Here is a 13,002-nt window from a genome sequence, read left to right on the forward strand (position 1 = left end):
ATTAGTAGTATGGGATTAACAGGTACAAACTATTATGCATAAAATAGATAAGCAACAAGAATTTACTGTATACCACAGGAACCGTATTCAATATCTTGTAATAACCTGTAATGGAAAAAATCTGAAAAAATATATAACTAATTAATTTGGCATATAACTGAAACTAACACAATATTGTAAATCAAGTGTGCTACAATAAAAAAGGGGGAAAAGGAAAGAAGGACAGAAGGAAGGAAAGAAAGAAGAACAAAAGAAAGAAAACAAAAGAGTGAATGTAAGATACACATACCCACATACTCATATATGCGTTGTATTTCAATAAGAATCTTTCAAAAGTGGAAGTGATTCATATATTAAGTTTCCAAGTAATCAACATCAGATTGGAATTGATACTCAGTGTATATTCATTGTTTCCATTAAATGCATTAAATAGAAGACGAATGCAATTACTGTACCATTAATCCTGAATTTTAGGCCAAATCAGAGTTGAACTTATCAGGTTTCTGTAGAGAGAAAAGCAAAGCACAGTGCCTGGATTAGGAACACTGGGTTAAGATTTAGTCCTCCATACTGAACAGAAAGCTACAGATAGAAACAGATGATGTGGCTACAAGACTGGGGTGGCAACTTCAGGCTCAAATCAGCCATGACCGAACACTGGAGAAAAGAGTAACGTCAGAAAAAGTCAGAAGACCACCTTAGGATCAGATAGAAGGAAAGGGGTTCAAAACCAGAGGAATAAGACTGCGACTGCTGAACTTGTGGCAAAGCCTGTGACAGTCACAGAAATGTACTGCTTGTATCTCCTTTCACAAAAGAACTGGATGATCAGCTGTAAGGGGTTCAGTTAGCTGACACCCTCCAGCTTCAGTGCCTTCAGGATGTAACACAGCATTTGCCTGAGGCCATGCAATGGCTGAGCATGGTGGGGATATTAAGCGTGACCATTTCTTCCCTGTGCAGGTGCAGGACTCCTCTCCCAGCAGTCTGTGCTTGAGCTCCCACATGGGCCTGCTGGCTTTTTCAGAGCTTCAGTGTAGTCTGATACTTTTCCTACCCAACCTTCCATTCTTATCCTCTTTTACAGGTGTCAGGCCGTTAGAATTGTCAGAAGGATTTTGAGGCCTACTTCTACTACAATCCTCTCCTCTCCTCTTATTTTTCCTTGCATTTCTAACTCTGTCTTGACATGTGCTAACTGGAGGCGCCAGCAGATGCAAGGGGTACCAGTGTTTCAATTTGAAGCCTTTTAAAAATATGCTGCCCCCTGGTGTGGAAGTGGGAGAGAAGGGCTTTGCAGGTACTTAAGGGCATGATCACAGCATAGGTAGGAAGCTTAATCAACTGTGGCATTCTTATGTTTTTAACAACACCATATATCTTTATAGCATTTTAACCACTTTTATGTAAATATTCTTATATATAATACACCCCCAAAATAAGAAACTAGACTTCTCTTAAGGGCTCTGAGTCTTCTTTTTAAATGTATACTATTGCAGTATATACCAAAAGGTTGTTGAGAGCTGTGAAGCTCTTTCCCCACAATATCAGTGTTCGTAGGCTGCTGTGTCACTGATGTCACCGTTTTCACTTCTTACTGGTATGTTTCTATTCTTGTCTTACGTGTCTAAATGGCTGAAACTTGTGCAGTTTGCAACCGCCACGAGTCTGGTCACCCAATAATTGAGTTTAATTTCTGTTGTTAACTCCATCTTCAACTCATGGACTAGCTTTGACTTTTGATCTCATTCATATAAACTCACTTGCTTGGGTTTATTAAGTTATGAGTCTTTGCTAAATAAGTGGTGGATCCAGGGTCAGAGTGGTGAAGTAGGAGAAAGAACATAGATTTTGGACTCTGATAAACCCTTACTGTGCATGTGTCCTTGGGCAAGGAATTTTACTATTCTAGATACATCCTTTAGCATCCATAAAATTAATTTAATAGCCACATATACTTTCTTGTTATAAAGTTTAAATAATATGAGTTTACAAAATTCATCAGCATGCAGCACAGTCCTTGGCAGATATAATAATGGCCTCTTTACCCTCCCTACAGAACGATAAACCCTTTCAGAAGTTAATCAGAGGACTTCCCTGGTGGTCCAGTGGTTAAGAGTTCCCCTGCCAGTTTGGGGGGTGTGGGTTCGATCTCTGGTCTGGGAACAAAGATCCCACATGTCTCGTGGCCAAAAAACCAAAACAGAAGCAATATTGCAACAAGTTCAGTAAAGACTTTAAAAAGGTCCACATCAAAAAAAATTTTTTTAAAGAAAAAAAAAGTTAATCCGGAACTTTAAACTCATATTTCTTAGCTGGCTATGCTAGAGCAGTTTGCAGGTTGTGTTTAGCTAAATGTGAATCAAAAGATGTAAATCTTTTTTTTTTTTTTTTTATAAATTTATTTATTTATTTTTGGCTGTGTTGGGTCTTCGTTTCCGTGCGAGGGCTTTCTCTAGTTGCGGCAAGCGGGGGCCACTCTCCATCGCGATGCGCGGGCCTCTCACTGTCGTGGCCTCTCCTGTTGCGGAGCACAGGCTCTGGACGCACAGGCTCTGGACGTGCAGGCTCAGTAGTTGTGGCTCACGGGCCCAGCTGCTCCGTGGCATGTGGGATCCTCCCAGACCAGGGCTCGAACCCGTGTCCCCTGCATCGGCAGGCAGACTCTCAACCACTGCGCCACCAGGGAAGCCCCTGTAAATCTTAAATAATTAATATCTGCTATTAGAACCATGCACATGATTGTGTCACAATGATCTTTAAGCTTTAGCATGTCTTTTTTTTTTTTTTTTTTTTTTTTTTTCTGTTCACGGGCCTCTCACTGTTGTGGCCTCTCCCGTTGCGGAGCACAGGCTCCGGACGCACAGGCTCAGCGGCCATGGCTCACGGGCCTAGCCGCTCTACAGCATGTGGGATCTTTCTGGACCAGGGCACGAACCCGTGTCCCCTGCATCGGCAGGCGGACTCTCAACCACTGCGCCACCAGGGAAGCCCTAGCCTGTCTTTTGTGAAGTCATTTTCCAATCAGTGTTTGCTGAGTGGAAGTCACAGGGAAATTGAAAACATATTGATTTGCAAGGTGGGTAATATCAAGTGATGAAAACCTATAATGACACCTTTGAATTTCTACTTTGAAAAATCAGTGGATATTTTCAATAATAAAAGATATTTCCCCCTTTAATACAGAACAGCTTGAGTGATCAAGTGTACTTTTACAGCTATTAGGGGAGACTGAATGAGCATAGTCAATATTTAGCTTTTCAGGTGCTTTATCACATGATGGTTGTGGAGATCATAATTTTAAATTGTTTTTCTTGATTCTGATATACTGCTTAATTGCACCCATAAAAGACCAAAAAAGATAAAAGCAGACAATCTGAAAGGACTTAACATTGAAATACAAAAAAAATTAATAGGGACATTAAAAATTATAATAATTCTGCAACTACATCTCGTAAGTTGCATTCATCTGATCAGAGATTTTACATAATACAGGGAGACACTGATGATACTTAAAAACTTTTAAAAGAGCAAAGAGTGACCATTATGTGCAACTGATTATATTCAGCATTTAACATCGATTTAATTCAATGTGAATTTTCATTGTTTTGAAATGAAAGGTATCAATAGAGAGAATGTATTTTGCAGAGAAACATTGTCATAAAGGATGTTGAAGCACTCTAGTTTCTTTTGTCATTAAAAAAATGAAACTGAACCCCTATCTTAAACCACACACAAAAATCAACTCAAAATCGATTGAAGACTTGAACACAAGACCTGAAATCATAAAACTTCTAGAAGAAAAATAGGGACCTTGCTCCTTGACATCAGTATTGGCAGTGACTTTTTTTTTTTAATTTGACATCAAAAGCAAACAAAATAAAAGCAAACATAAACTAGTGGAACTACATTAAACTAAAAAGCTTCTTCACAGCAAAGGAAACTGTCAACAAAATAAAAAGAAGACAACCTATGGTATGGGGGGAAATATTTGCAAATCATGTATCTGAGCAGGGGTTAGTATACAAAGTATGTAAGGAACTCATACAACTCAATAGCAAAAGAGCAAACAATCCAATTTAAAAATGGGCAGAGACATTTTTCCAAAGAAGACATACAAATGGTCAACAGGTACATGAAAAGGTGCTCAACATCACTACTCATCAGGGAAATACAAATCAAAAGCACGATGTGATATCACCTTACACTGGTTAGGATGATTGTTATCAAAAAGAAATAATGTGTAGACAAGGTTATGGGGAAAAGGGAACCCTCATGAACTGTTGATGGGAAAGTAAATTGGTGCAGCCACCATGAAAAACAGTTTAGAGGTTTTTCAAAAAATTAAAAGCAGGTCTATCATAGTGATCCAACAATTCCACTTCTGGGTATGTATCTAAATGTATCCAAAGGAAAAGAGAACAGGACATCTAAGATATTTCTGCACTCCCATGTTCATTATACCATTATTCACATTAGCTAAGATATAGAAACAACCAAAGTGTTCGTCGACAGTTGAATGGATAAAGAAGATGTGATATATATATATATGACATATCAATATATTCACTATATATTCACAATATCACTATATATATATATATATTCACACACACAATGAAATATTATTCAGCCATGAGAAAGAGGAAACTTTGCCATTTGAGACAAAGTGAATGGAATTTGAGAACATTATGCTTAGTGAAATAAGACAGAGAAGAATAAGTACTCCATGGCATCACTTATATGTTTACTCTAAAAGAAAAAAGGTCAAACTCATAGAAACAGAATAGAAAAGTAGTTGCCAGGGGTTGGGAGTAGGGGAAATCGGGAGAAATGGGTAAAAGTATACAAATCAGCTGTAAAATGAATGAGGTCTGAGGGTCTAATGAATAACGTTATGACTATAACTGTCAACTCTATATCATATAATTGAAAGTTGCTAAGAAATTTGCTAAATGTTCTCACCAAAAACACAATAATACAAATTTAAATAAATAAATAAATAAATAAATAAATAAATAAATATGTGAGATGATGAATGTGTCAGTTAACCAGAAGGGGGGGCATCCTTATACAATGTATACGTATAACAAATCACCATGATGGACACTTTAAATATCTTACAATTTTATTTGTCAATAAAGGAGAAATAAAAAAAATAGTAAAAAATGAAACATACAAGCACACACAATAATTTGATGGAAATTTAAAATAAAATGCACAAAATCAATCCAATTTTTAAGGCACTTCTGCCTCTTTCTAATGTTGTAACACAAGTAGAAAAACTTATTATATTTTAAATTGACTTTTGTTATGAAAGATTTTAAACGTGAGAACCAAGGAAAACCTAATAAAAAACACCTGTGTAATAATAATAAATTTTAAGCTATATCAAATATATATATAATTTCATCATATATATATTTTGGCTGTGTTGGATCTTTGTTGCTGCACACGGGCTTTCTCTAGTTGCGGTGAGTGGGGCCTACCCTTCATTGTGGTGCGTGGCCTTCTCGTTGCAGTGGCTTCTCTTGTTGTGGAGCACGGGCTCTAGGAGTGCGGGCTTCAGTAGTTGCAGCACGCTGGCTCAGAAGTTGTGACTCACAGGCTCTAGAGAGTAGTCTCAGTTGTTGTGGCTCACGGGCCTAGTTGCTGTGCGGCATGTGGGATCTTCCCAGACCAGGGATCAAACCTGTGTCCCCTGCATTGGCAGGTGGATTCCTAACCACTGCACTACCCGGGAAGTCCCTGTCATATATTTTTAACCAAATGAAAACTAAAGCTATAAGCAAGGACACTAAAGCCACCTATGGAATACTTTTTAAATAAGCTCTTCACCTCCCCCCTTAGACATAACAGTTTTCTTAATTTGTATCATTATTCTCATATATGTGTTTGTACCACATACTTGCACATTCATAAGTGATATACAACATTATTGACTGGTTTTTTATTTTATATAAACGATACCTTTTTGGCATATATCTTTAACTCATTCATTTTAACTCCAGTGTAATACAGTGACTTAATATCCCTCAATTTATTTATCCCTTGTCTTATTAGTGGATATATAAAGTTTTTCCGAGTATTCCTAATTACGAACAAAACTGTAATCAATACTCATATATTTCTCTCCATGAGCACTTTAGAATAAGCCTGGTGGTAGAATTGCTACATAGTATGGTACATTTCACAGTTTTGTCAATTTATATTTCACCACTATATAGGAGAGTTATTTGATTTCCACACCCTCACTTGGTAGAGTCTGTCTTAATTTTTTCAATCTGATATGTATGAAGTACTATATTATCTCATTTTAATTTTCATTTGGCTGATTCTGAGCTTCTATTATGAGATGGATCATCTTTTCATATTTTTTATTGTTATTCAGGTTTTCCTTTTTATGAATTGCTATTCTAATTCTTTGATGTATTTTTCTGTTGAACTTTATCTTAAATTGATTGGCTTGAACACTTTATTTAAAGTCCAGTTACCTCAGAGTTTATTTAAACTAAGAGAAAAAGGTTATAATGTTTCCATGCAGTGCATACTTCTTTCTTTAAATAACAATTGTGACAAATAAAAGAAAGAATTAGGAATGCTGTACTTGTGATCCATACAAAACACCAACATTTTGGGTTGTATATAATTTAAAGAAATGTCTCAAACACTTTTCAAAATACTGTAGTAGCCAGTACATAGAGGCATGCCTTAGGTGGCCATAGGAATGCAGTTTAGAAAATAAAGAAAAAATTCACACTGTAGCTACTCAATTTCTTTAAAATCACTGAGCAAGAAAAGCAACAATGAACTTCCATACTGATTTGACATAAATTCTATACAGTACCTTGACTTAAATCCAAGAGCAAAAGTTAAGACTCTCCTCCTCTATTTTTGGTAAACAACTGCATGGTAAACTTAGATGACTTTTCCCCCAGATTTTACCTGGGAGTGGCCTTTTAAATATTTTATTTAAAAGAGGAAAGGTTTGGCACTTTTATACTGATGTCACCAATGTTAATATTTCTTGGGATCTCAGGAAGATTCATATTCTTTACAGCTGATACAGCACGGGCTGGAGCTCCTGCTAAGCCAGCCGTAGATTTCTCCAGTTTAGTTTGTGCATCAATTTGTGTAACAGTCTCATTCATGTTTGTCTCCAATACCATTCTCCCCATCACCATTTCTGCAAAGATATTGTGAACATTGTCTACATGGAAAATTAAATCCAGTTCACAGACGTTTTCAAAACACTTGTCTAATGTTTCCACAAATAATTGAATTAGATCTAAAATGCAAGTTCACTTTCTGAAGAATTCTCACAGAAAACAAAATATAACGTTGCATAATGTCTATAAATCAGTTTGTTGTCAGATCCTCCAATTGATGATCCTCCTTCTAGGAAATTACAAACATTTTCATCTCTCTTAGATACCAAATGGAATGTCTCCCTGATGATTTGCTGTTGTGTATTTTCACTGTAGGGCTGGTAGAACTTGGAGAGCTGTGGCTTCCCGTGGTTGTTAAAGATGAGGATTGCCTTGATCATGGCTGAGCCCGGCCAACCGGGTGGGAGCTGGGGCTAGGACGGGGGCGGATGCGCGAGCCTCGCCTCGGGATCTTGCTGGCAATCCTTCCCCACCTGCCCCCTCCTGCACCCCTTGAACACTTTTCAAACACTAATTTTTTCAGTCATATATATGTATGTACATATATATGATATAAAAATAATACTACATCTTCCTAATTTGTCACTTATTTAATTTTATATATGGTTACTTTATTTATATAGAACTTTTAAATCATCATGTAGTGAAAGTGTCTTTTTTTCTTTATGGATATTATTTTTTTAAGTTTTGTAACTAAGAAATCTTTTCCTACCTCAAAGTCATAAAGATATTCCTCTATATGTTTTAAATATTTTAAGATTACATGATTAATGTGTGTGTGCAACACAATATTGACAATATTTATTGAATCTGTACATGTTCCAGGCACTATTATAAGCTCTTTGTATCATAACATTATATGATATACTTGATGCTTTTACTCCCATGACGCAACTGAGGAAATTCAACTGAAAGGGTTAAGCAACTTGCCCAACAGTAGGAAGCCTGTGATAGAGATATATGCCCACTGGGATTCAAATCCAGGCATTCTGTCTCTTCCTAAGTCAATACACAATCTATAATTTTACTATTAACTCAATGCCCAAAATTGATCCTGAGATATAATTTCACAATTCACCTTTCATAATTAAGTTTTTTCTTGAATAATTAATTTAAAGTAATTAAATATTTGTTTACCACTTATCTATATATAATATATAGTATTACACATTGTATTAAAATGAATTTGGTATGACAGTCTTTAGTACTATCATAATTAATTATTTCACTGTATTACATGCCATGAAAAATAACAGAATTACTTTAAAATTGCCTAAGGAGGTTCCAAAATTAACATAATAAAATGACAGTTTGAGAAATGACTCACAAATATTCTCAAAGGGAAATACATTTGGCTTTTTTTTATCTACTAACCCCCCAACTTTTTTGTCCTATCAAAAAGGAATTGCTGGGGCCCTGAACCAAGATGCCGGAGTAGAAGGAAGTGCTCTCACTCCCTCTTGTGAGAACACCAGAATCACAACTAGCTGCTGGACAATCATTGACAGGAAGACACTGGAACTCACCAAAAAAGATACCCCACATCCAAAGACAAAGGAGAAGCCACAATGAGACGGTAAGAGGGGCACAATCACAGTAAAATCATATCCCATAACTGCTGGGTGGTTGACTCACAGACTGGAGGACACTTATATGACAGAAGTCCACCCACTGGAGTGAAGGTTCTGAGCCCCACGTCAGGCTTCCCAACCTGGGGGTCTGGCAACGGGAGGAGAAATTCCTAAAGAATCAGACTTTGAAGGGTAGTGGGATCTGCTTGCAGGACTTCGACAGGACTGGGGGAAACAGAGACTCCACTCTTGGAGGGCACACACAAAGTAATGTGCGCATTGGAACCCAGGGGAAGGAGCAGTGACCCCAGGGGAGACTGAACCAGACATACCTGGTACTGTTGGAGGGTCTCCTGCAGAGGCAGGGGTGGGGGGGGGTGGCTGTGGCTCACTGTGGAGACAAGGACACTGGCAGCAGAAGTTCTGGGAAGTACTCCTTGGCATGAGCCCTCCCAGAGTCTGCCATTAGCCCCACCAAATAGCCTAGGTAGGCTCCAGTGTTGGGTTGCCTCAAGCCAAACAACAAACAGGGAGGGAACCCAGCCCCGCTCACCAGCAGTCAAGCGGATTAAAATTTTACTGAGCTCTGCCCACCACCAGTCCCTCCCATGAGGAAACTTGCACAAGCTTCTTAAATAGCCTCATCCACCAGAGGGCAGACAGCAGAAGCAAGAAGAACTATAATCCTGCAGTTTGTGGAACAAAAACCACATTCACAGAAAGACAGACAAGATGAAAAGGCAGAGGGCTATGTACCAGAGGAAGGAACAAGATAAAACCCCAGAAATACAACTATATGAAGTGGAGATAGGCCATCTTCCAGAAAAAGAATTTAGAATAATGATAGTGAAGATGATCCAGGACCTCGGAAAAAGAATGGAGGCAAAGGTCGAGAAGATGCAAGACATGTTTAACAAAGATCTAGAAGAATTAAAGAACAAACAAACAGAGATGAACAACACAATAACTGAAATGAAAAATACACTAGAGGGAATCAATAGCAGAATAACTGAGGCAAAAGAATGGATAAGTGATCTGGAAGACAGAATGGTGGAATTCACTGCTGTGGAACAGAATAAAGAAAAAAAGAAATGAGGACAGCCAAAGAGGCCTCTGGGACAACATTAAACGCAACAACATTCACATTATAGGGGTCCCAGAAGGAGAGGAGAGCGAGAAAGGACCCAAGAAAATATTTGAAGAGATCATAGTCAAAAACTTCCCTAACATGGGAAAGGAAATAGCCACCCAAGTCCAGGAAGTGCAGAGAGTCCCATACAGGATAAACCCAAGGAGAAACACGCCAAGACACATAGTAATCAAATTGGCAAAAATTAAAGACAAAAATTATTGAAAGCAGCAAGGGAAAAACGATACAAGGGAACTCCCATAAGGTTGACAGCTGATTTCTCAGCAGAAACTCTACAAGCCAGAAGGGATTGGCATGATATACTTAAAGTGATGAAAGGGAAGAACCTACAACCAAGAATACTCTACCTGGCAAGTATCTCATTCAGATTTGATGGAGAAATCTAAAGCTTTACAGACAAGCAAAAGCTAAGAGAATTCAGCACCACCAAATCAGCTCTACAACAAATGATAAAGGAACTTCGCTAAGTGGGAAACACAAGAGAAGAAAAGGGCCTACAAAAACAAACCCAAAACAATTAAGAAAATGGTAATAGGAACATACATATCGATAATTACCTTAAGTGTGAATGGATTAAATGCTCCAACCAAAAGACCCAGGCTTGCTGAATGGATACAAAAATGAGAACCCATATATATGCTGTCTACAAGACACCCACTTCAGACCTAGGGACACAGACACATACAGACTGAAAGTGAGGGGATAGAAAAAGAAAGTCTATGCAAATGGAAATCACAAGAAAACTGGAGAAGCAATACCCGTATCAGATAAAATAGACTTTAAAATAATGTTACAAGAGACAGGGAAAGACACTACATAATGATCAAGGAATCAATCCAAGAAGAAGATATAACAATTATAAATATATATGCACCCAACATAGGAGCACCTCAATACATAAGGCAACTGCTAACAGCTATAAAAGAGGAAATTGACAGTAACACAATAATAGTGGGGGACTGTAACACCTCACTTACACCAATGGACAGATCATCCAAACAGAAAATTAATAAGGAAACAAAAGCTTTAAATGACACAATAGACCAGATAGGTTTAATTGATATTTATAGGACATTCCATCCAAAAACAGCAGATTACACTTTCCTCTCAAGTACACATGGAACATTCTCCAGGATACATCACATCTTGGGTCACAAATCAAGCCTCAGTAAATTTAAGAAAATTGAAATCATATCAAGCATCTTTTCTGACCACAATGCTATGAGATTAGAAATCAATTACAGGGAAAAAAATGTAAAAAACACAAACATATGGAGGCTAAACAATACATTACTAAATAACCAAGAGATCACTGAAGAAATCAAAGAGGAAATCAAAAAATACCTAGAGACGAATGATAATGAACACACAACGATCCAAAACCTATGGGATGCAGCAAAAGCAGTTCTAAGAGGGAAGTTTATAGCTATACAAGCCTACCTCAAGAAACAAGAAACATCTCAAATAAGCAATCTAACCTTACACCTAAAGGAACTAGAGAAAGAGAACAAACAAAACCCAAAGTTAGCAGAAGGAAAGAAATAAATGAAATAGAAACAAGGAAAACAGTAGGAAAGATCAATAAAACTAAAAACTTTGAGAAGATAAACAAAATTGATAAACCATTAGCCAGATTCATCAAAGAAAAAAGACGGAGAGGACTCAAGTCAATAAAAATAGAAATGAAAGATGAGAAGTTACAACAGACACCGCAGAAATGCAAAGCATCCTGAGACTCCTACAAACAACTCTATGCCACCAAAATGGACAGCCTGGAAGAGTTGGACAAATTCTTAGAAAGGTATAAACTTCCAAGACTGAACCAGGAAAAAAATGGAAAATATGAACAGACCAATCACAAGTAATGAAATTGAAACTGTGACTAAAAATCTTCCAACAAACAAAAGTCCAGGACCAGAAGACTTCACAGCTGAATTCTATCAAACATTTAGAGAAGAGCTAACACCCATCCTTCTCAAACTCTTCCAGAAAATTGCAGAGCAAGGAACACTCCCAAACTCATTCTATGAGGCCGTCATCACCCTGATACCAAAACCAGACAAAGATACTACAAAAAAAGAAAATTACAGACCAATATCACTGATGAATATAGATGCAAAAATCCTCAACAAAATACTAGCAAACACAATGCAACAACACATTAAAAGGATCATACAGCATGATCAAGTGGGATTTATCCGAGGGATGCAAGGATTCTTCAATATATGCAAGTCAATCAATGTGATACACCATATTAACAAATTGAAGAAGAAAAACAATATGATCATCTCAATAGATGCAGAAAAAGCTTCTGACAAAATTCAACACCGATTTATGATAAAAGCTCTCCAGAAAGTGGGCATAGAGGGAACCTACCTCAACATAATAAAGGCCATATACGACAAACCCATGGCAAACATCATTCTCAATGGTAAAAAACTGAAAGCATTTCCTCTAAGATCAGGAACAAGACAAGTATGTCCACGCTCACCACTAGTATTCAACATAGTTTTGGAAGTTTTAGCCACAGCAATCAGAGAAGAAAAAGAAATAAAAGGAATCCAAATTGGAAAAGAAGAAGTAAAACTGTCACTGTTTGCAGATGACATGATACTATACATAGAGAATCCTAAATATGCTATTAGAAAACTAACAGCTAATCAATGAATTTGGTAAAGTAGCAGGATACAAAACTAATGCACAGAAATCTCTTGCATTCATATACACTAATGATGAAAAATCTGAAAGGGAAATTAAGGAAACACTCTCATTTACCATTGCAACAAAAAGAATAAAATAACTAGGAGTAAACCTCCCTAGGGAGACAAAAGACCTGTATGCAGAAAACTATAAGACACTGATGAAAGAAATCAAAGATGATAACAACAGATGGAGAGATATACCATGTTTTTGGATTGGAAAAATCAATATTATGAAAATGACTATACTACCCAAAGCAATCTACAGATTCAATGCACTCCCTATCAAATTACCAATGGCATTTTTTATGGAACTAGAACAAAAAATCTTAAAATTCGTATGGAGACACAAAAGACCCAGAACAGCCAAAGCAGTTTTGAGGGGGAAAAAACGGAGCTGGAGGAATTGGATT

The 13,002-nt window shown here is 37.2% G+C and overlaps 1 pseudogene across 1 annotated transcript; it reads right to left on the reverse strand.

Moving 5' to 3' along the window:
• Positions 1-6,972: 6,972 nt before the first annotated feature.
• On the reverse strand, positions 6,973-7,549 carry LOC309795221 (AP-3 complex subunit sigma-1-like; annotated as a pseudogene). The gene has a single exon. The product of its transcript is annotated as an AP-3 complex subunit sigma-1-like (transcript).
• Positions 7,550-13,002: the final 5,453 nt, after the last annotated feature.

Source organism: Mesoplodon mirus, assembly GCF_964341445.2.
Source record: "Mesoplodon mirus genome assembly, chromosome: 2".
Classification (NCBI taxonomy): Eukaryota; Metazoa; Chordata; class Mammalia; order Artiodactyla; family Ziphiidae; genus Mesoplodon; species Mesoplodon mirus.